The 24,810-nt window shown below is 47.6% G+C and overlaps 1 protein-coding gene across 4 annotated transcripts in view; it reads right to left on the reverse strand.

Moving 5' to 3' along the window:
* The window catches only part of LOC146336951 (neuronal acetylcholine receptor subunit alpha-7), a 123,567-nt gene that overhangs the window by 63,172 nt on the left and 35,585 nt on the right, over window positions 1-24,810 (reverse strand). Inside the window, exon 1 of one of the 4 annotated variants that reach the window (XM_084816746.1) lies at window positions 7,338-7,403. The exons of 2 other annotated variants lie outside the window; for them this stretch is intronic. The gene's annotated coding sequence lies outside the window, so the exon portion shown is untranslated. Of the gene's footprint in view, window positions 1-7,337; window positions 7,404-24,810 lie in introns of those variants that run through there. One more of the 4 variants, XM_084816744.1, reaches the window with a different exon arrangement.

Raw genomic sequence — 24,810 nt, forward strand, 5'->3', positions numbered from 1 at the left:
CCCATTCCTCTGTCAGCAAAACAACTTCTTGGTTTTTGTTTGCTTTTTTGCCTGTGGGATGAAAGTTGTCCACTTTGGGTAATGCAGGCTGTAAATCAAAGAAGAATTATGGGTGGAAGGGACACGCTGAGAAATTATTGGCCAAACCATTTAGCTGACTAGAGCAGCTTTTAATTGACTCTACTTTTATTTTCTGCTTTTCTCCAGCCCTTCCTGGAGCAGAGCTAACCCTTTCTCCTCCATCAGTCATTGGCCAAGTAATGACCTCCCTACTGCAGAGGTTAAATTGTTGCACAATTAACTGTAGTAACAGGTTAAGACCAAATAATTAATGAAAGGATGATAGTTGTGGCCAAACAGGCATGCGAGGCTATAAATTTCTATCTAATTTCTATCAAAGCTGAGAGGCAACTTTTTTTTCTTTTCTCCTATGTGGACCATAAAATTAACTCATGTTGCATCCTCTGGATGGAAATAAGTGTTTTAAACATTAAACAGCAAGGCATTTTGCAGTTAAATTCTCTTACTCTTTATCAAAAGTCAAAAGAAAAGGGGGACCATCTACATTTCTGGGGAAGAAACAGAAGATACGCGCTTTCTTTGGGCATCTCTACACCAGCTTAAAATCCTGTATTTCAAATGGGGCTTCCTGCTTCCGTTTTAACTGCAGGATCACAACTGACTCACTTTACACACGCTTCCTTTCCCTCCTCCCCTTCCCCCCTCCTTCTCCCCATATCTGAGTCTTCCATTATCTTTCATTGATCTCACTCCTCTTCTTGCCACTTTAACTCTTTTGACAGAGGAAACTGAATTAGAACACCACGGAGTAATTTGATAGCTCATTATCTGTGATCCATTTAAAAACGGAACAAAGGGCATTTTGTGCAGGAGGGTCACGGCAGGGTCACTGCATCATGTAAAGAGCATGCAAACTTCCGTGAAGGAGCAATCTCAATCGCAGAATAAAAGCCCGGTGTGAAGGAGCCCTTTAAGTAATACCGCTACCTCCAGTATCAGAGGCATTATGCTTCTGTATGCTAGTTTCTGGGGAACACGAGATGGACAGTGCTATTGCACTTAGGTCCTACTTGTGGAATACGTGAAACAGAACTGCTGGCCCGTTGCAGAATCCGTGGGTCAGATTCATAGCAATCTGAACTCATTTGATTCTGTTTCAGGTTCTCCAACATCCCTACAAATAATACATAGCCAAATGCTTGTCTTCTTATAGAGGAACTGCTAATCTCCAGAGCACCTTTCCATAATGGGAGCCATGGGAGCTGTTTCATTTGAGATTTAAGAAAAGGGCAAGGAGCGGATTGCTCCATCTCTCCCCATCTAGATCTTGTTATTTACTTGAACATTATCCTGCTTAAATCCAAGAGGTTAATCAGTTCATTATCTCTACTCTGATTGTCTGCCGCACTGTCAGTTTAACTATTCTCAGCACCTCCATATACGCAAGGTTAAATTCTCCATTGCTGCTGAAGGGAGATGCTCCAAAGGTGGCTGGTGTGAAACCAGCTACCACATTTGCACTGACTGACTCAAGCAATTGGGGAGCAGTCCACCAACTAGAGCAGCTTTTCAAACTTCAAACTCCCTACCCTTGGAAAAGTGGGATAGCTTTAAAAGGGGATTAGACAAATTCATGGAGGATAAAGCTTTCAATGGCTATTAGTCATGATGGCTATATATTACCCCCAGAATCGGAGGTAGTATGCTTATGTTGCTGGGGAACGTGGGTGGGAGGGTGCTGTTGCACTCATGTCCTACTTGTGGGCTTCCACAGGAAGCTGGTTGGCCACTGTGTGAACAGAATGCTGGACTAGATGGACTCTTGGTCTGATCCCATATGGTTCTTCTTATGCTCTTAACTCATTCGGCATCTATTCATCTTGTCGAGGAATCCCTTTACATTAACCTTTGCACATTGCAGAAATGTGGGCTTTTTTTCCTAGCTTTTGACTGTCCTCAAGGTGATGTAGAAAATGCATCTCATTTTAATTGAGTTGGCTTTGCTTTCTCTCACATCAGGTATTGGTCTTCCAACCAAGTATCAAACCAAAATTATGGGACAAGCCTGGTATCCTCCTTCCTCCAGAGCCTCCCCTATTTATCTAGGATTATCTGAAGCATCAAATGCTATAACGCACATAGACGATAATCTACCACTGGTTAGAAGTGCAGTGATTTGCATAAAATTTGCATGCGTTAACTTTTATGTATAGATGCAAATGTAGAAATAATTATAATTTAAATAGAAATACAGTACATCTCACCATAGTGTTGACCAATTAACCAGTGTGCCTGCCTGCTCCGTCTGCTAACTGAACTGAGGCTGAACTGGTGACCTGGGACCTTGAGGTAGATGGGCAACTTCATGGCCCATTCTCTCTCCCATCACATGGTTCTTTATCTTTAAACCAGAATTGGACAAGAGGACAAACAGGCAACAGTCATAGAATAGTGTCATAGAATAGTGGGGTTGGAAGAAGCCTATAAGACCATTGAGTCCAACTCCCAGTCCTCTGGGAGCTCTTCAAACAGCGAATTGTCCTCTGTAAAAGAGGACACAAGGCCATCGCACGAGCTCCCTTGCCTTTCTCCTTCACCCCCCCCTAGCCTCTCCTGCCCCCTACAACTGTTTTCAACTCCAGTGGAAAGGATCCCCCTCCCTTCCTCAGAACTGTAAACAAATAGAAGCAGATTTCCATCTATGTGTTTGAGAGAATGCTAGAACTAAGCTTTAAAGCAGATTTCTTGGCTTCCAAGAATTGACAGGTTTTGCTCGTTCCAGGTCAAACCATCATTAGGAAGCTCCAATGTACAGAAGGTGTCAGGCTGTACAAGTCATATGCAGATCGAGCTCTTGCACAGGATGTGTGTGGGAGGCAGCTGCCAGAAAACCCTTGTTGGAAGTTCTGCAAGCAAACACAGATGACTTTCCTTCACTTGGGGGGCTTCACAATATGGACCAAATTTAAAAGCTGCTAAACCTAACAGCTTCTCCACAAGACCTTTTTAGAACTACTGGCAGCACATCTCACATACACTTTTTAAAAAATGGCAGCAAAACCAGATTCAGACTATTAAAATCATAACGCAGGGACGGAAATAAACCGAACCGTGCATATGTTTCAGATTCCCAAGGTTTCCACCCAAGTAGTGCTTTGATCCCAGCCCGCTTGACGTAATTATGATGAGGAGGATTTATTTCATTTCTACACCACTGAATAGCCAAAGCTCCCTGGATGGTTCCCCAAGCTACACACCACAATACAAGATAATAAAAACATAATATAACATTTCTAACACACAAAATTTAAAACAATTTCTAGGCTAAAATCAGCACCTTGAATCGGGCTCAGAAACAGATAGGCAGTCAATGCAAGAAGGCCAGAATTCATGTTCTGTGATCAGACCTCCTGGCCGCTGTTATTAATTGGGCTGCTACAGTTCGCACAAGCTGCAGCTTCTGAACAGTCTTCAATGGCAGCCCCATGTACAGTGCATTGCAGTAATCTAATTTGGAGGTTACTAGAGCATAGACTACTGAAGCCGGGTTATCCCTATTCAAATTGGGGTGTGGTTGGGCCACCAGCTGAAGGTGGTAGAAGGCACACGATGCCACTGAGGCCACGTGAGCCTCAGGTGACAGAGGTGGCTCCAGGAGAACGCCCAGACTCTAAACCTGCTCCTTAGGGGGAACAGTTCATCCAAAAGAGATGGACACCCTCCATTCAGTCAGAAGAACCATCCACTAACAGCATCTCAGTCTTGTCTGGATTGAGCTTCAGTTGATTAGCCCTTGTCCAGTCCGTTGCCACAGCCAGGCATCGATCTGGCACATCCACAGCCTCACCTGACGTCACAAGGCTGCTGCCATTTCAAAACAGCCTCTTGGGTGTCCTCGCTGCATGAGACCAGGTGGGAATAGATTGCCCACTTTTGAATTGCCAAAACAGGAGGACAAAAGACGGAAGAGGTGTGCATAAAATTTGCATATGCTGATTTATTGGTATAGACGCAAATGTAGCGGTAACACTTATCATTTATATAGAAATGCAGCACCTCTCCCTACAGTGAGAAAGCCTGAGACTAGGGGACTGCTGTGACTTGCTCAGTCTGCTGTCCAGGTGCTAAGTGCAGGTGGGCAGCATCAGGGCACTTTCGCTCTCCCTTCTGATGGTCCTTCCTCTTTTAACCAGACTTGGAACAGAGAGCCTGTCCTCTGTGAAGTAGGACACAGGGCCATCCATAATATGTGGGTGTGTGGCTCGTGGGTGCAGGGGGAAATTTGCTCCACCTTTTGAGTCATCATCTTGCATCTGGTCCACTCCTCCAAGCCACTTGTGGGGGGGATGCCTGGGGGATGAAGCTCCTGGTGCCAGGATATCAGGCAGAGAGGCCTGGGCAACGTTGACTTCCAGGAGGGAGCAGGCAGAGGGGTGTCGATGGGGGATTTGCTTCCAATGCAAATACTAGCTTCAGAGGAGGGATTCTCCTTCAAATCACAGCAAGGTATGAAAGGGTTAAGTCCCCACCGCCGCTCCAGCTCTGATCTCGGTAATTACCAGCCCTCTCTGGCTGCTGCTATTTGCATTTTTATATACAATAAAGGAACGTTAAATGCAAAAACACACTCAGCGACGTGTCTAATTTGGACGCCACCATGCAGTCCAATGTGAATGAGCAGCTGTGGTGTATCGAAGGAAGTCTTAACAAAAACATGGGTGCATCTCAGCTTCCAACAGACTCGCCTCGGAACTTCAGCTTCTAAAATGTGCATATAAACATTGTCATGCCCTACATGGTTCCCCCCCCCCACTTTCCCCACTAGAAGCCATTATGCCACTGGATAAGCATCTACGTTGGGGGCAGGGGGCCAACTTGTGGCTCTCCAGAAGTTTTGGCCTACAACTCCCATGATCCCTCACCGTTGGGTACACTGGCTAAGGCTGATGGGAGCTATAGGCCCAAAACATCTGGAGCAGGGCTGGTATCAATGGTAGGGAGTGCTGGAGCACCTGCCAACAGCCCACAACCCCAGCAGGGGTCCACCGACAAGACCCCCCTGGATTTGCTCCTCCTCTTTTCCATTGCAACCTGCTCGTTCACCTGCCTCTCGCTCTGGCCCAGGCAATGGTGGTGGTGAGAAAGAAGAACAGCAGATGCCAGTGCCGACTTGCCCCCTGGCTCTATGCCTGTCAAATAAGCAAGTGGGAGGAGGAGACAATGGCAGTGAGAAGATAGACTCATTGAGGGAGGGGGCCCATTGGGAGTGCCTTGCCCAAGGACCCTCAAAAACCTGGAGCCCCCAGCACTGATCTGGAGAGCTACAAGTCACTCACCCCGATCTACATGATGAATAAAAAGTCTGTAAAAGTCATTTCTAAAATAATATACTAAGAAAGAGGGGGGAGAGGGAGAGGGAAAGAGAGATCTTACTTAATCAGGACAACATGGCTCCTAGTCCCATTTGCATATTTTAAATATGCATTTGAATATGAAAGATCATGCCAATGTGTTGTCTCTTGAAGTCAGAACAAAATTTCCCTGCCTGGGTTTCTGCCTAGTGCACTACAGTACACTGCTCAGAAGATTCTAAAGGAACGTCACAAAAGCAATTATGATGCCCCTATGGAACTTGAGTATTCAAAAATCTCCCACATTCTCTCATAGACTATAGTTCAAACAATTTAATCAAATAAAAAGGAATTGCTCTGCTACATCCCAATTGGTCATTTTTCTCCATTTCTTTTCTTTTTTTACTGATGAAAGAAATATTATTTTTCTTATTAGGTAATAAAAATAGTAATGCAGTATCTTTGGAAACTGCATTTGTACTTCCACCCAATAAAATTGGAAGCAAAAGCTGAATTTATTTTTTCATTTGAACTGAAGTCAGAAAGTTTCAACTGATGATAGCATGGCATGGATATTAATAGCTTTTTTACATTTCCCACTTTGCCAGAAAGACACATCAGTATAACACCGTATGGTGTAAAGCAGAGATGGGCAGACTTGAGGCTTGTGGGATCCACTCTGTCTTTTCCTAGATCCCCGAGATCCATGAACCAGAACTTGGTGCAAAAGACATGTACTTCAGATTAAGGAATGCTGAGGAATTGGATTTGAGCACCAGAACTGAATGGAGCTCAGCATCCTTCCACACACACAAATCAAACCCTAGGGCAGTATCCAGTGCCACTCCTACACAGAATAGACCCATTGAGGTGAATGGGCCTAGTTTGTATTGGACTACAATTGAATACTGCCTGTGGTTACTCCAAGCTTTCTTCATTTCAGCAGTATAAATTTGGATGGCAATGGAGTCATTTTGTTGCTACTATTGTTTAATAAGTGGTGGTCAGAAATCCTTGCTGGTCTACTGCAAATCAGTCAGAGATCTATCACTTGTTCCAGATCTACTTTCTGCCTACGCCTGGTGTGAAGAGGATACTCATACAGAAGACCTGATTTGGCAAATGTATACATGGCAGGTGTGTGTGTCCAAAGTCAACATGGAGCATATAAAAGCAGAGGCTTCCCTGTCAACATCAATGCCATGAGATGGTTCATGTACCCAACAATATATTGAGCATTTACAGATGCTGACCTAAATCCAGGAGTCCCTGCTTACATGCATCAGGGCATCATGGAGCATTATGGAAGCAGGGGCTTTCCATTTAGTCTCCAAGCAAGAGGATGGTCCATGCATACAGGTCCTATACCAAGAATTTGCAGACCTTGATCTGACTAGGGATTCATTCTTTATTAAATTTATTTGCTAAATTTCTAACCCACCTCCCTACCAAATGGTGATCAAGGCAGGTAACAGCAATGAAATACAACTGCAATAAAAAAACCCACAACTACACAGCAACAAAATGCAGACTAAAAAAAGCAGAAAAACCAGGCAGGTAAAACAAATTAAGAAAATCCAATGAAAGCAGCCAGTTAGACCAATTGCACCATATTTACAATGGCCAAAACAAGTCATTGTGTAGGCTTAACACCTCTCTGAATAAAATGCCTTCCTATGTGTCAGGGTTCCCGTTATGACCTGGACCCCCTGAGAAACTCCTTAAGGATCTCTTGCCTCCTTAAGAGCTTCACCTTTCTTCTTTTAAATATCCCCTTCCCAGTCATGTGGGGTTCAGCCTGTGGATGTGGGGTGATTGGCGCTTCAGACACCTGGGTGTTAACCACAACAGCTTATTGGTAAATTAAAGCAAGCGCATTACAACTAAAGGTATTTACAGAATAGAACTGAGTGATACAAAAGGCATTAAGAGAAAATAAAAGTTGCAAAATGCAAGTTCATCTACCCTAGCTGCACTTAGACTTCTCCAGGCTGCTTCTTCCTGCTCTCTCTGGTCTCCCTCTCTCTCTCTGGTCTCCCTCTTTCTGGTGTCTTGCCCTTTATATCCCCTCCTTCCCCAAAATTGAAAGTACTGTTTCAATTCTGGAGAAATAAAACCTAACTCTGTAAAATGAAACTTAACGGGGAAAATGAAACTACTCTTTTCAGGGTTACCCCCTCCCAACAAACAAACAAAAACTTCAGGCCTCTAGGCCTGGCTGTTTCTTTTCTTTTTCTTGCCTCTGTAGGAACCAAAGAACCATTATGCAACTTGAAGAACCGGTGCCTGAATTTGGTCACCTTCTTGTTCTCTCTGCATCCGTCTTCTTTTCCCTTTCTGCATCATGTCTATTAGACTGAAAGCAGGGAGAATCTTATTTTTAAACTCTGTACAGCCCTTAGAAAACTGAAGACACTTAATAATAATGGAAAGTATCCAACAGTGTCCATGCACTAGTGCTCTTGGCCTTGGGCTAGCAGAAATCAACAGTTGTGTAACTGGGAAACTCATCATGCTAGCAAGCTCTAGTGACATTGCACAAGCATTGGTTCCTGCTGGTGCAATGTCAATAGTGTTAGTCCACAGACACCATTGGAGGAGGAGAAAGCTCTGATGACATTTTCTGCAGGTAGGGAGCAAAGAATGTACTAGGCACACGATCTATGCAAAAAGTCATAAGTCATAAAATCCTGAGCAGGTATCTAAAGGCTGCTACAAACAGTTGCAAATAACCAAACCAGAGAGGTCGAGTCCCTGCCCTGTCAGTCCAAGATTGTTTGCCTGCCATCCATTCATCATCCTTCCATTACCTGTTGGGCTGCATTTAACTGGTGCCTTTTAGCAGCACGATTATCTCATCAATCTGAACAAGGGCTTTGTTTCCCAGACAGCATGATGGAAGATTCCCTGGGAATCTTCCCGAGGCTTCTGAGCTAAGGAACGCTGGAAAACAGTTCAACACAGAGAACAAACCTATAAAAAGATGGTTAAGCAGTTCTAGAGATAAACATGTCCCACAGTGCATGTGTCCTGAGTGTTAAGGATGTTGATCGATCAAGTTGCCAGAAGGAAGATCCGCTAAAAATGTAGCAAGGAAACTACAACTGAAGTCCAATTCACAGGAGAAGCTGCTTCCAATACGCCTGCTCCAAAAAAAGAATCTAAATTTTGACATGCATGTTTTGAACCATTTTTTTTAAATGGGTTAGATTTTCTGCCTGCAGAGCAGCAACTGCCCAATGGTAGAACAGAAGCTCCAGAAAGTATCCAGATTCCAGACAATGATGGGTTCAGGGATGATTGGCAGGCAGACATGCAATAGCAAGGAGACCCCATTGCCAGTCAGATGTGTCAAGTGGCTCACAGAGTTACAGGACCCCAGACAGAGGCTAACGTGCAAGACCAGGCCTGCAGAGCAGATATACTGGTCTTCCTCAATGTGGTGCCCCCAGATGTGTTGGACTACAATTTCCATAATCTGTCTGGGAGACTATGGGAGGTTTAGTACAAACACAATTGGAGGCCACCACTTGGGGAAGGGTGAGATAGACTATTGCAGTGTGGCTCCAGCATTGGTCAGAACCTACTGAGAGTTTGTGGACTACTGGACAGGTATTCTTGGCTGGAGGAGATCAGCTCCCATCTAAAGATGACGGTCTTTGGTGGTGTAGGTAAATCTCCTGATGTATGTGCTGCCAGCTCCAAAAATGGTATGGTGGTATAGCAGAGACTCACAAGCAGAGAGTTTTTCTGGGAAGGAATCATCATCTGAGGATGTAAACATGGTCATTTGTGGGATTCTGCTGACGAAGGAAGCATAATGATAGAGGTTCCTTTCCTTCACCATCTGCAGAGGTCTTTGTAGAACAGGGTTTCCCAGTAGCTGCCTTCTGAGCTGATCCAGAGAAAGGCTCTCTAGCAGTCTCAGGGTCCCCAGATTAATTCATTGGTGAGATTTGTGAGTCAGAGAATCATAGAACAGTAGGATTGGAGGGGGCCTACAACACCATCAAGTCCAACCCCTTCAAGTCTGGATACTAGACCATAAGAGAATTCTATGAGTCCCAGTATTGGGAAAAAGGCGGGATATAAATAAATATAATAATAATATGTTTTGCTCCTTTGGGCCTTGTATAGCAAAGATGTTGCTACTGTGTCCTATAATAGTGTTGTGAGATGAGTAGAAAAAGGGGTAGAGTTGGCATTAGGATTTGCCAAAGGATCAAGTGCCCTGGGTGCATTCTTGTCACTGATCCTCTGCCGTTGGTAAATAGCTGTTTCAAGTAGGGATGTACGAAAGTCACTTACCTTTCCGCGGATTCTGTTCATGGGGGGGGGAGGCGATCCAGTCCTCTCCCCTGGAATCCTCGATGGCCAGCTGTGTTCCATGGCGGCTCCATGGAGCAGCCGGCCAGGCCCAGGCCAGGGCCATCCGCAGCCGGATTTCCGGCCGCGAAGGGCTCTGGGTAAAACAAAAATGCATAGACAAATGGTGGCAGTACGGCCGCCGCCATTTGCGTTCCTTATTTTTCTCCGTCTTAGTCTACGTAAATATTTACGTAGACTAAGAAGAAGACAAGAAGGGGGAATGCAATTAGTGTACTGGGCGCTATTTGTGTTCCCCTTTCTTGTCTTTGTCTTAGCCTACATAAATATTTACGTAGACTAAGACGGCAAAAAATAAGGAATGCAAATGGCAGCAGCTGTAGCCGCTGCCATTTGCATACGCTTTTTTTTTTTTAACCCAGCCATGATAGGCTACGTAAGTCTTTACGTAGCCTATCACTGATGTAAAAAAAAAAAAAAAGAAGACAAGACTGCAAATGGCGGCGGTGGCAGCCAGTCAGAAGACCAGCCGCCGCTGCTGCCGCCGCCAAAGCCACCACTGGAGCCACCGCCGTCCGGAACATCCGCCCCAGGTAAGTCTTGTCCTGGGGGGGATCCGCGGGGGGCAGGGGGTGGCAGGCCGTTCCGCCATGGATTTGGGGGGGCCGAATGCACCGGCATTCAGCCTCATCGAGATCCATTTCAGAATTTTCTGACATCCCTAGTTTCAAGTTTGGGTAGTGCATAGGGATATCGGAGAAATCCACAAGGGAACCAAGTTCGGATTTTCATGAATCTGACCTGCAGATTCTGCAGCGGACCAGCTTTTCCCCTGTCAGGAGGATTCTGTGGACTTGCAGACCAGCTTTCTAACTTTCCCAAATTTTGTGCAAAATTTGCCCTAGAAAAATATGCAAAATTAAAAAAAATGGCTAAAAATGTGCATTTTCCCAATAGGCTAAAGCAAGAAAATGCACATTTGGGGGGAATTTGTGCATTTGCACATGGGAAAATTTGTGCAAATTTAAAAAAATCCGAGTCCATCAGTGTACAGACAATGGAACGGAAGGTGCCTGACAATCTGCAAAACACAGATGTAATGGTTTTTACACAATCCATACATACCTAGTAGTGCATAAAAGAATCATAAGAAGAGCCCTGCTGGATGAGACCAAATGTCCATCTAGTCAAGCATCTTGCTTCCAGATGCCCCCGGAAGCCCACCATCAAGCCATGAAGGCAATAGCCATCCCACCATTCCCCTGCCCTGTTACTTCTTAGCAACTACTATTCAGTGTTATACTTGCATCTGAACATGGCAGTTCCATATACCAAGAGTGACTAATAGTCATTGATAGACCCATCTTACCTCATGACTTTATCAAACACCCCTTTCAACCCATTCAAGCCCCGAGTACATCTTGTGGCTGTTGATTCCGCATTGTGAGAAGAAGTCAACCCTTTCACCTGTCCTGAAACAAGCAAAATTTGGTTCCTTTGGGTAGCCTCAAGTTCTACGAAGGTGAAAGAGGGAGAAAGACCTCTTTCTACCCACTTTCTCTATACCTAATGTTATGGAGGTCTATTTTTACCCCACTTGTCTAAAGTTTTAAAAAGCCCTAAATCCTTTTTTCCTTTGTTAAGAAGGGAGTGGGTTTTTTTGTTACGTTTACATCCTGCCCTCCCTCCAAGGAGTCCAAGTCAGTATACATGGCCCTCCTCCTCTCCATTTTATCCTCGCAAGAACCCTATGGGGTAAGTTAGGCTGAGAGTCAGTGACTGGCCTAAAGTTCCCCAGCGAGCTCCATGGCTGAGTAGGCACTAGAAGCCAGGTCTCCCAAGCCCCAGTCCAACACTCTAACCACTACACTACACTGGCTTATCACTATACCACACTCCTCCTCTGTCCTGTTTGTGGCAATTACTATTTTCCAGCAGCAGTAGGTCATTGGGAAAGATTCTCCCCAGCAGTGCCTGGAACAGCACACACCCAGTTCCAGGAAATAATGTGTAAATAAGGCATATGCCAATTAGCAGTCACACACCACTTAACAGCCCACTGTGCAGTTTCTTTGCAATTGGATACACTTATTCCAGCCCCCACACTTAACATAAAATTACAAACAATACGAGCAAAGAATGTTTGAACCATGTGCGCTGAAGGCATAGAAATTATGTGTGGGGCTGTAATTCCATTGCGTTAGCTGCTTAATGGTGACCATAACTATTCTATGACATCTGGATTTGCTGATTCTGTTGCTTTAGTATGAGATCTAGTGTAAAATAGGGAAGCTTTATGCTCTGGCCCCAGGAGTCTATGGCAATCCATCATGTGCAATCTATCTTCTAGGGCCATCGTCATGTTCACAAGACGCCAGCCAAGCCTCCTTAATCACAAGTGACATATCACTAAATGCCCACTTAACATGTATATAAGGAAGTATGTGTTAACTGCTACACCTCTGGAATTAATGCTGCTTCTGTTCATACCTAGGGAATACAAAGAACAGCTACAGAGTTTTCTATTTTGGTCAAACCTGGTCATTTGTTAATTCACTGCAAATTATATTTTTGCAATTGCAGACTTGGGGAATAAAAGAAATTCTTGGGGAATTATGAAAATAGCCCTGTGCTGAAAAGGGCAGCTCTTACTCCCATTAGGGGGGGGGGAAATCCCCTCAGAGCAATTCCTTCAAAATGTCTCAGTATTTCACATTAGAAATTGCTCTTAGAAACTAAGGGCGCAACCCTACAGCCACCAGACAGCATCTAGACGGCCGTCGGACTTTTTGCTTCCTGGGAACTGACCTTGGAGCCAGCGGTCCAAGGTTGGTTCCCAGGAAACCAACTCCCCGTCCCTTTCCCTGCCGCCTTGTAGGCAGCTTGGGTCGTCCCGGCTGTGCACTCGTAAGGTGGAGCGGCTGAAAAGGCGGCATCCCTGGGGACAGGAAGGGGAGGGAACGGCGGAAGCGCCGTTCCCCCGCTCCGAGATGCCCTGGCTAAACAGCCAAAATCAGCCATCTAGCCACAAATGAAGGGCGGCTGGAGTGCAGAGGAGAAGATCCGCTCCATGCTCCGCCCACCCTGCATTGGATAGTCGGTCACCTCCAAGTTTGGAGGCAGCCAGCGATCCCCATAGGATTGCGCCCTAAATGGGGAAATTTGTCCTGAGTTACACCAACCACATTGAAGATCCTCCCATCAAAAGTGATGGTATTCTGTTGGGAGTCTATGGTAAGGGTGAGAAAAACTCAGCCCACAGGCCTCATCCAGCCTGCCAGGCTCCCCAGACTGGAGCCCATGGAGCCTCCCAGGGTTCCTCCAAGGGGCAGGGCTCGGCCTCCAAGCTCCACCCCTGAAGGATGTCCCCTGGAGGAATTCCCACTGTTACCTCCAATTGGATATCAGAGATTACAGCAGTGATGTGGGCACTGCACCAAGCCAGGGACTTGACTGGTGCTGGGTGTCAGGGTGGACACTGAGCCCATAGAATCCCAGAGTAGTTCTGATTCTGAGGAAGAGCAGTCGCTCCTGGGAGAGGAGCGCGCTCCTCTTTCCCAGGGCCAACAGCTGACGGAGATTCCTCCCACCAGCATTCCTAGTTTAGTTAGCAGTCCAGGGAGTGACCAAGCACAGATAGCAGACTTGGTGGACGCACGACGCAGATGCAGAGAGCGGCGCCAGATGGAGGGCGCGGAAAGGAGGCGTAGTGCCCGGTTGGCACACAAACAACGGCTGCGCCCAGAGGATCCAAGGGAAAAGGGGAGGGACTCTCCCTAGTCCTTAAGTTCAGGGGTCTGCCAGTAATTCCCTTTCGAATGGGGACCAACTGTTCCAACTAAGGGCATAGGTACTGTGCTGCTCAGATCTAGTTGCAAACGGTAGAGTTGTTAAGTTGTAAAAGAAGAATAAAGCTTTGAAAGGAATCCCTTTGTCTGTGTCTGGACTTGGCTACTGGATTAGACTGAGAGAGGCCTCCAAGGAGCCCTTGACACTGGGTGGAGCAGCTGAACCTCCCAGTACAGGCCAAATCCCTTTCTGCATGCTGGGAGAGACACAGAATTCAGCCCCTCTTCCAGCACAGAGAAAGGCTAAAATGGGGGTGGGGGGGGAGCAATGACGTCAGTGGTGGGACCAAGCCCACTGCCATCATCTGGCCTATGGAGGGCAGGGGGGCAGGGAATCTGCCACCCCATCCCAACATTGTTCTGCATCCCTGGTCTAGGGGAAAGGCAAGGTATGAGTCTCCTTGATGGCATAAAAAGAGCCTTGATAAGACGGAAGGGACACCTTACACAAACTTCCTCCTTACCACGATGGCCAACTAGATCCTTCTTGGAACTGCATAAGTGGAGCACAAAGGCAACTGCCCTCCCTTATTGTTTATCTTTAGTGTCTGATGTTTGAAGATATACTGCCTCTATACATGGCAGTTCCATTCCTATATATATCATGGCTAATAACAATACAGAAGAGTCATCCTGTATCAAACCAAGTGTCCATCAACCAGTAGGCTATTTCCCACCACCATGGCCGACCAAATCATAAATCATAGATCACAGAGTTGGAAGGGGCCTACAAGACCATCGAGTCCAACCCCCTGCTCAGTGCAGGAAGTCTGATTCCCAGGCAGTCTCCCATCCAAGTACTAACCAGGGCTGACCCTGCTTAGCTTCTGAGATCAGACAAGATCGGGCACATCCAGCCCATATCATATCATGGAAGCTGGATAAATGGTGGTTCTAATAAAGATCCCAGAACTCAAAACAAAGGCTTTAAGGTCAGATATGCAGCTGACACCCCTTACATCAGAATAAACCTGCTTGATTCATAAGTGGTTTTGGTTTTTAACTGCACATCAAGAACCTTTGCAGCAGTACCTGTTTATCTAGTAAATATTGAAAAGAAAGTAATAACGGGTGTGATATGATGCAGGAGATGAAATGAGCTCTGATGATGATGATGATGATGATGATATTGATAAAAGAGTGATGAAATATGTGGGGATCAATAATATTGCCTAAATCAGATGATTACTTGGCTGATAGTTTTATATCCTTAAGGAAGTAAACGAGATGAGCTCTTGATACATGAAAGAGTTATATCTCTTTTTCAAACCTTTCCAATAGACTCCCATGAAAAATTACCAATGCTTGGCAAAGATGACTATTTAAACCTATTTAGAATGGGGAAAGTGCTTGAATTTCTTGAGCAGTATTACATGTTTAGACATCTAAATGTGATGTCAGGTTATCCTTCAAATCTAAACCGCATTAGTTCATGTCATTTACATGAGATTAAACTTTTTTTTCTGGTTCAGATTAAGAGAACTTTTCATTTGTTATCTGGCAGAGTACATATAAAACACCTCTCTGCTATACTGATTAGGGTGATGTCACAACTGATGACAGTTAAGAGATAGGAGCTTCTACACCAGCTGGATGGCACAGACTGGGTCCTCTTCATGACACCTTGGCAAGGGCACTCTATATATCACAGTCTCAGCCTGGAAGTTCCTGCACATGTATACTTCATTCACAGCCATCCTGTACCATGGGAATCACAGCTATACCCATGTTCACCTGGCTGTAGTGGTTGTCGATATGTGTCCTGTTCTGTGGTCCCTTAAGGCTTGCAAGAGAAGCTAGCAGCAAAAACAACAGAAGAAGGCAGATCAAAGCAGGAAGAAGGTAGGACCTTGGATAGCTCCAAGTTGCTCCTGCTTGCTGGAGCTCTCTCCTACCAGGACAATCGGAGCGTGTTGTCTCAGCAGGGAGCTAAAGCCAAGTGTAGCCTTATGTAGGCTGACAAAACCTGCCATGCAGTCAGCTCTATCCCTCCTGTTAAAGGTCCCTCACCTCACTTGATTTTGTAGCCTGAGAATTTGTACTTATACATGCAGTAGCATGGACGCTTAAAGATCACTAAAAAAGAGGAAATGCAAGGCTTGCAAAATGGAGGTTCTTCCAGGGACTCATCCTCTGAGCTAGATGACAATGGCAAGGCTGTGTCCTCTGTCTGGGAGGGCCCTGAATAAAGCACTGACTGTCCCCCAACCATGTAGCCTCTGCTTTGTCCTCATCAGAATCCTCTGCTGCAGCTGCACACTGGAAGGCATGGGGGCTGGGGGTCATGCCAGTGTACTTATTGCCACAATTCAAAGTTCTGGTGTTGACATTTAAAGGCCTACATTGTCCACATCCAGCAGTTACAGCAGGCATGGGGAGTCTTCCGACTTGTAGAATCTATTTTGCTTTTGGAAATTATATGCTCTTTATATTAGGATGCTAAATTCCACCCACTAGAGCCAGCTGCAAAATAGTGGTCATAGGAAGCTGCCTTATACTGAGTGAGACTATTGCCCCATCTAGCTCAGTTCTGCTTGCACTGACTGGAAGCAGCTCTCCAGGGATGCAGACAGGTACGGGTGGACGACAGTCACTTACCTGTCCTCGAAGCTTGTTCGCGGTGGGGGGGAGGCGCTTCGCTGCTCCCCCTGCGAAGTTCAGGCCGGGGGGGGAGGCTTCCCGCCTCGCCCGGCCAAAATTCAGGCCGGGGGGGAGGCTTCCCGCCTCGCCCGGCCGAAATTCAGGCCGGGGAGGAGGCGCCTCGCCTGCGAACTCAAAAGTTAAAAAAAAAAAAAATGCCCCCGTGATAGGCTACGTGACAATTAACGTAGCCTATCACGGCTAGATCTGCAAAGTCAACCGTGATAGGCTATGTTAATCGTCACGTAGCCTATCACGGGTGACTTAAAAAAAAAAAGCGTGTACGCAAATGGCGGCCCCCATAGGGAGCCGCCATTCGCGTTCCTTATTTGGTTGCTGTAGTCTACGTAAATCTTTACGTAGACTACGGTGAAAATAAGGGCAAAGCAAATAGCGTTGCCCTTATTTTCGCCGTAGTCTACGTAAATCTTTACGTAGACTACAGCGACCAAATAAGGAATGGGAATGGCGGCTCCCTATGGGGGCCGCCATTATCCGTACGCGCTTTTTTTTTTTTTTAAGTCACCCGTGATAGGCTACGTGACGATTTACGTAGCCTATCATGGCTGACTTTGCAGATCTAGCTGTGATAGGCTACGTTAATCGTCACGTAGCCTATCACGGGGGGGGGGTTCTTTGATTGGAATGGCGGCGGCGGCAGCCGGTCAAAAGACCGGCTGCCGCTCCCGCCCCGGACGAACACCCGCCGAACCGCCAGCCGGACCCGCCGCTGGGAGGGACATTCGGCAAAGGTAAGTCCCGTCCCGGGGGGGGTGCGGGGGTCAGGGGGGTGCGGAGAATTTCTCCCCGAAACTTGTTCGGCGGGCCGAACACATTGGCGCTCGGCCCCCTGAAGTTTCGGGGAGAAATTCTCCACCATCCCTACAGACAGGGAAAGACCTCTCTCAGCCCTACATGGAGATGCCAGGGATTCAGCCAGGGTCCTTTTGCATACAAAGAATGGTCTCATGACCCTACACTAGTGGGTTGGAGGAGTGGACCAGATGCAAGATGATGACTCAGAAGGTGGAGCAAATTCCCTCCTGCATCCCATGGGCCATATACCTGGGGGAAAATTCTGAGAGTGCCTTGGACTGCAAGAAGATCAAACGAGTCCATACTCCAGGAAATAAAGCCAGACTGCTCACTTGAGGGAATGATATTAAAGGCAAAACTGAAGTACTTTGGCCACATCATGAGAAGACAGGATACCCTGGAGAAGATGCTTATGCTAGGGAAAGTGGAAGGCAAAAGGAAGAGGGGCTGACCAAGGACAAGGTGGATGGATGATATTCTGGAGGTGATGGACTCGACCTTGGGGGAGCTGGAGGTGGTGACGGCCAACAGGAAGCTCTGGCGCGGGCTGGTCCATGAAGTCACGAAGAGTCGGAAGCGACTGAGCGAATAAACAACAACAACATATGTCCTACTCTACAGTCCTCTGTTTGAAGGGTGCTCTCTTCCAAGTCTGGTTAAAAGAGAAAGGAACATCAAAGGGAGAGCGAAAGGTCCCTGAAGCTGCCCACCTGCACTTAGCACCAGGACAGCAGAGTGAGCAACTCACACCAGTCACCTGACCACCATCTTTGCCCTATGATGAACGGATTGTATTTCTATTTAAACTATGGTAATTATTTTTTACATAATTGGCATATGAAATTAATGGGCTAAAGCAATATTAAATGAAATTAGCAGATGCAAATGTGATGCAAATTGATGTCCTCTTTTTTGGTGAAGCATTTCATCTTTTTTAGTGATCTTTAAGGGGCCAGGCTACTGCATATATAAGTATAAATCTGTATCTGAGTTACAGATGAAGGATTCTAACAGAGAACTGGGGGTGGCGGATCCTTTTTATTGTTGTTCTTGTGAAACACATGGGAGTCAGAAACCGTTGCCACTTTTGAAGGCATGAAACTGTTCATCCATTTTATGTTTTGTTCCTGGTTGTAAAATGGTTGCTTCTTGCTAAAAAACCTGTTCTTGCCAGGAGATCCAAAATTTCATAGCAGGTTCAAAAAGGTCAGCCCAGAAAACTGAAACTTACAAAGAGGGAACTTGATTATACTGGGATCCAAACATTTAACAAAACTTTACTGCCATTCTGATGGGCTATGGGTTTGGATGGAGGAGTTACAATAATGGTGGAATGGATGAATAGGTCAATTTTAGTTTCTCTCCATTTCTCATTTTTCCAAATGTATGTTGGATTCATCACAAACTTTGAGAATCATTCCAGCCTTAAGTGCTGTTCATTCTAAATTTTGAGATTTCTTTTTAAGTTTGCATGAAAATGTGTGCACTTTTTGGTGCACATATTTCTAAGTACCTGCATTTCTGTATGCAATTTTGCCTAATATACACTTATTCGCAAGCAATTTTCCTAATATAATAGATTTTGAACAATATATTTCTCTTATATGCACATTTTGTGTCTGCACTTTCCAATAATATTCACATGTTCTTGACTGAGGAACTCCATTGCAAAATTCAGAGAAGTGGGAATTCTGAATGATAACTGAGTTTCAGTTCACATAATGGTTTCTAAGTGTGGAATTAGGTAAGTTCGCATTAAAATAAGAACAAAATGAATTTCTCCCCGGAATAGTGGGGAGAAATGAAGCTAGCATGCAAACAAAAATAACATGAGAGATGCTAATCTCAGATCTCCTCTGTCATGCCTGATTTGGGTCTTGGATTCTGATTTCATTGATTATATTTTATAAAGATTTGACTGATGAATTCTTAACAGCCTTGAATGCCTATTAGTTAGAAATGTAGGTTAAATGTGTGTGTGTTTTAATAAAAGATAAATCTTAACTGTAAACTGAGGACTCGTTGGACCATAGGAAGCTGCCTTATAGCAAGTCAGACCATTGGCCCATCTGCCCCAGTATTGTCAACACTGACAGGCAGCAGCAGCTCTCCAGGGTTTCAGGTTTCAGGTAGGGGTGTACGAAATCCCACTTACCTGGCTCCGCTGGGTTCTGGGGGGGGGAGGTGATCCAGTCCTCCACCCAGAATCCTCAACGGGGGGGAGGCGATCCGGTCCTCCCCCCCCCCCCGGAATCCTGCCCAGCCAGCTCCACTCTGCAGCCAGTCCATGGAGCTGCTGGCCGGGCCGATCCGCAGCAGGGACCCCATCCGCTGCCGGGCTGCTGCAGACGCAAATGGCATCCTGCAAAGGGGATGCCATTTGCATCCCTATGCTAGGCCGTGATAGGGAACGGCCTCGCCGCCACCCCCCGCAATCCCCCCCCGGAACAGACCTACCTGGCGGCGGATGTGGCGGCGGCAGCGGCTCCGGCAGCAGCTCCAGGTTGTCTTCCGGGCTGCTGCAGCCGCAAATGGAGGCCGTTGTGGCAGCCACCATTTGCGCCCCCGCTGTAACCGTGATAGGCTACGTAAATATTTATGTAGCCTATCACGGCTAAAGCGGGGGCACAAATGGCCGCAGCTACGCCATTTGTGTCCCTGCTTTTGCCGTGATAGGCTATGTAGGTACGTACGTAGCCTATCACAGCAAAAGACAGGGATGCAAATGGCGTAGCAGCTGCCATTTGCGCCCCTGCTTTAGCCGTGATAGGCTACATAAATATTTACGTAGCCTATCACGGTTACAGCGGGGACGCAAACGGTGGCCGCCACAACGGCCGCCATTTGAGGCCGCAGCAGCCCGGAAGACAACCCGGAGCCGCCGCCGCCGCCACATCGGCCACCAGGTAGGTCTGTTCCGGGGGGGATTGTGGGGGGTGGCGGCGAGACCGTTCCGCCATGGATTCCGGGGGAGTCCGTGGCAGAATTCTCCAACATCCCTAGTTTCAGGCGGGATTCTTTCCTCGCCCTACCTGGAAAAGCTGGGGATTGAACCTGGGACTTCTGCATGCCAAGCAGGGGCTCTGTCACACTGAGCTACAGCCCCTCCCCCAGAATGACTCCTTTCATCCTGAGTGACAGAGAGCAACTCCAAAACAGAGAAAGAGAAATGGGGTGGGGGGTTCTTTCCCTACAATCTCCCTATGAAATGCAAACAATTAAAAGAACAATGCCAATGTGATGAGCTTCTCCTAAGAATACCTTAGGCAATGGAAACTGCTGAATTTTGATAAGCAGCTTATATATCTTTATTTATTTATTTATTTATTTCTATACCGCCCAATAGCCGAAGCTCTCTGGGCGGTTCACAAAAACTAAAACCAAACAACACACAATAAAACAATTTAAAATATATAGAACATTAAAACCACAATATAACAATACAACCACAATAAAACCTAGCAGCAGTACAGGAGTTTAAAATACAGATTTAAAACAGCAAAGATAAAAATTTAGAAAGCTAAAATGCCTGGGAAAATAAAAAGGTCTTCACCTGGCGCCGAAAGGAGTACAATGTAGGCACCAGGCGAACCTCACTAGGGAGCTCATTCCACAGCCGGGGTGCCACAACAGAAAAAGCCCTCCTCCTAGTAGCCACCTGCCTCATTTCCTTTGGCAGGGGCTCACGGAGAAGGGCCGCTGATGATGATCTTAAGGTCCGGGAAGGCACATATGGGAGGAGGCGATCCTTCAGGTAACCTGGCCCCAAGCCGTTAAGGGCTTTGAATGTTAACACCAGCACTTTGAATCGGGCCCGGAAATGGACTGGCAGCCAGTGCAGCTGGAAAAGTATTGGCGTAATATGAGCTCGCAGGCCAGTCCCTGTTAACAATCTTGCTGCCCTATTTTGGACCAGCTGAAGTTTCCAGACCGTTTTCAAAGGCAGCCTCATGTATAACGCATTGCACTAATCCAGACGAGAAGTTATCAGAGCATGGATAACTGTAGCTAGGCTATCTCTGTCCAGATAAGGGCGTAGTTGGTATACCAGCCTAAGCTGATAAAAAGTGCTCCGTGCCACTGAGTTCACCTGTGCCTCAAGTGACAGTTCTGGATCCAAGAGCACCCCCAAACTACGAACCTGATCCTTTAGGGGGAGTGCAACCCCCTCCAGAACAGGTTGAATATCACCTAGCCGGGCAGACGAACCACCCACTAACAGTACCTCCGTCTTGTCTGGATTGAGTTTCAGTTTATTAGCCCTCATCCAGTCCATTACCGTGCCCAGGCACTGGTTCAGAACAGCCACTGCCTCACCTGGGTTTGATGAGAAAGAGAGGTAGAGCTGGGTGTCATCCGCATATTGATGGCACCTCAGCCCACACCTCCGGATAACCTCCCCCAGCGGTTTCATGTAGATGTTAAACAGCATGGGGGATAGAATAGAGCCCTGTGGAACCCCATGGCACAATTGCCATGGCACAGAGCAATAATCCCCCAGCACCACCTTCTGGAATCGGCCATCCAAGTAGGAGCGGAACCACTGTAGTGCAGTGCCTCCAACTCCCAACCCAGACAACCTATCCAGAAGGATACCATGGTCGATGGTATCGAAAGCCACTGAGAGGTCCAGGAGAATCAACAGGGTCGCACTCCCCCTGTCCCTCTCCCGGCAGAGGTCATCCCACAGGGCGACCAAGGCAGTTTCCGTTCCAAAACCAGGCCTGAAGCCCGATTGAAATGGATCTAGATAATCTGTTTCATTCAAGAGTGCCTGGAGCTGTCCTACAACCACCCGCTCAAGCACCTTGCCCAGGAAGGGGACGTTGGCCACTGGCCTATAATTGTTAACATCCTCTGGGTCCAGGTTAGGCTTTTTCAGGAGTGGTCTAATTACTGCCTCTTTTAAAGCAGCAGGAACCACTCCCTCTCTCAAGGAGGAATTTACAACCTCCTGGACCCAGCCGGACAACCCCTCCTTGTTTGATTTAATAAGCCATGAAGGGCAAGGGTCAAGCACACAAGTGGTCAATCGGACTTGGCCAAGCACCTTGTCCGCATCCTCAGGCCTCAGTAACTGAAACTCATCCAATAAAACTGGACCAGACGGTGCTCTGAATGCCTCTACCAATGGAACTGCATTAATGGTGGTGTCCAATTCATGATGAATCTGAGCGACTTTATCCTCAAAGTGCCGCGCAAACTCGTCACAGCGTGCTACCGAGGGTTCCACCGTCTCTCTCCCTGGCCCAGAATGTAACAGGCCGCGAACCACTCAGAAAAGCTCCGCCGGATGACACTGAGAAGATGCAATGCTGGTGGAAAAGAACTGCCTCTTTGCCACCCTCACCGCCACAGAGTAGGCTCGATAGTGGGCTCTTACTAGGGATGGCGGAGAATTTCTCCCCGAAACTTCAGGGGGCTGAGCGCCAACGTGTTCGGCCCCCCGAACAAGTTTTGGGGAGAAATCCTCCGCACCCCCCCGCACCCCGCACCCCCCCCCCCGGACAGGACTTACCTTCCCTGAATGTCCCTCCCGGCGGCGGGTCCGGCTGGCGGTTCGTCGGGTGTTCGAGCGGGGCGGGAGCGGCAGCCGGTCCTTCGACCGGCTGCCGCCGCCGCCATTGCAATAAAAGAAAAAAAAAACGTCCCCTGATAGGCTACGTGACGATTCACGTAGCCTATCACGGCTAGATTTGCAAATCGTCACATAGCCTATCACGGGTGACTTAAAAAAAAAAAAGCGCGTACGGATAATGGCGGCCCCCATAGGGAGCCGCCATTCCCGTTCCTTATTTGGTCGCTGTAGTCTACGTAAAGGTTTACGTAGACTACGGCGAAAATGAGGGCAACGCTATTTGCGTTGCCCTTATTTTCGCCGTAGTCTATGTAAACATTTACGTAGACTACAGCAACTAAATAAGGAACGCGAATGGCGGCTCCCTATGGGGGCCGCCATTCGCGTACGCGCTTTTTTTTTTTTAAGTCACCCGTGATAGGCTACATGACGATTCACGTAGCCTATCACGGCTGACTTTGCAGATCTAGCCGTGATAGGCTACGTGAATCATCACGTAGCCTATCAGGGGACGGGGTTTTTTTGTTTTTTTTTTACTTTCGCGTTCGCGGCCGGGCGAGGCGAGGCGCCTCCTCCCCGGCCTGAATTTCGGCCGGGCGAGGCGGGAAGCCTCCCCCCCGGCCTGAATTTTGGCCAGGCGAGGCGGGAAGCCTCCCCCCCAGCCTGAACTTCGCGGGGGGAGCAGCGAAGCGCTCCCCCCCACCGCGAACAAGCTGCGAGAAAAGGTAAGTGACTTTCGTCCACCCCTAGCTCTTACCTGTGTTCAGTCAGACTCAGCACAAGTTTTCCTCCACCTGCGTTCTAGCCGTCTCCCCTCTTGCTTCATTGCCCTCAGCTCAGGTGTATACCAAGGAGCTGGCCGGGCTCTGCTCAGAGGGAGAGGGCGCTTGGGCGTGATCGTGTCAACTGCCCGAGTCATCTCTGCATTCCACAGAGCAACCTGGGCTTCGACAGGAGCACCAGCCATACCAGCAGGAAAATCCCCCAGAGCCCTCTGGAATCCATCGGAATCCATTAATCTCCGGGGGCGGACCATTTTAATAGGTCTCCCACCCTTGCAGAGGGGAAAGGCTGCCAGAAGTCTAAACCTCAGCAGGAAGTGATCTGACCATGACAAAGGGACAGATGTTAATTCCTCCACTTTCAGATCACCATCCACCTGCCCAGTCAAGAAAACCAGATCAAGCGTGTGTCCTTTTATATGTGTTGGGCCGATGACATGTTGGAACAGCCCCATGGTTGTCATGGCGGCCATGAAGTCCTGAGCCGCCCCGGATACAGCGGCCTCGGCATGGAAGTTGAGATCCCCCAGGACCATCATCCTGGGGGTCCTCAACACCAAGTCCGAGACCACCTCCGTCAGCTCAGGCAGGGAGTCCGATGGGCAGCGGGGTGGGCGGTACACCAACAGAATCCCTAATCTGTCCCGGGTACCCAACACAAGGTACAGACACTCAAGATCTGCACTCGAATGAGCAGGAAGCCTGGAGAGGGAGATTGAATTCCTATAGACCACGGCAACCCCCCCTCCCCGACCCTCAAGTCAGTGTTGGTGCTGCACCGAGTACCCAGGAGGGCACAGCTGGGAGAGAGTGACCCCTCCCAGTTCCCCCACCCAGGTCTCAGTAATACATGCCAGGTCAGCCCCCTCATCCACAATCAAATCATGGATGAGGGAGGTCTTATTTTGGGCCGACCTGGCATTCAGCAGCAGCACCACCAGACCCGAGGGCAGACTGGTAAGGCTGCCAGGAACCATCAGGTTGGGGGAAGAACCAGAAGAGGAGACAGCTGTAAGGTGTCTAGCCCCTCTTCTCCTCAGCTGGCCTGTCAATCCCCCAACGCCATACCTCCCCCTGCCCGTGACCACAGTTATAGTGGCACCTCCCTGACCCCCTGAGTTGCTCAATAGTCCTCCCAGGCACATATTAAAATGTTAAGATATAAAATACACAACAGTTTAAAAGAATATAAAAAAGATAAAAGAGAACAGCAGCTAAGAAGGAGCAGATAGTCCACGTTTGCCCCTTCCCCTTGTCTTTAAAGCTGCTGCCCTCTGCTGCTGCTGCTATTTGATGCTGGTGTTGTGGCTGCTGGTGTCTCTGGAGAGGCAGGTGGGTAGATCTTCAGGTCCTACGCGACTCCAAGTGCGACGCTAAGTGCGCACTTAGCGTCGCACTTGGTGCGACGCTGAGGCGCTGCCTCTGGCAGCCCCGCCTTAAGTACCTGT

This window comes from Heloderma suspectum, chromosome 11, assembly GCF_057233095.1.
Source record: "Heloderma suspectum isolate Gila_16-S chromosome 11, 16-S_ref, whole genome shotgun sequence".
In the NCBI taxonomy this organism is placed as follows: Eukaryota; Metazoa; Chordata; class Lepidosauria; order Squamata; family Helodermatidae; genus Heloderma; species Heloderma suspectum.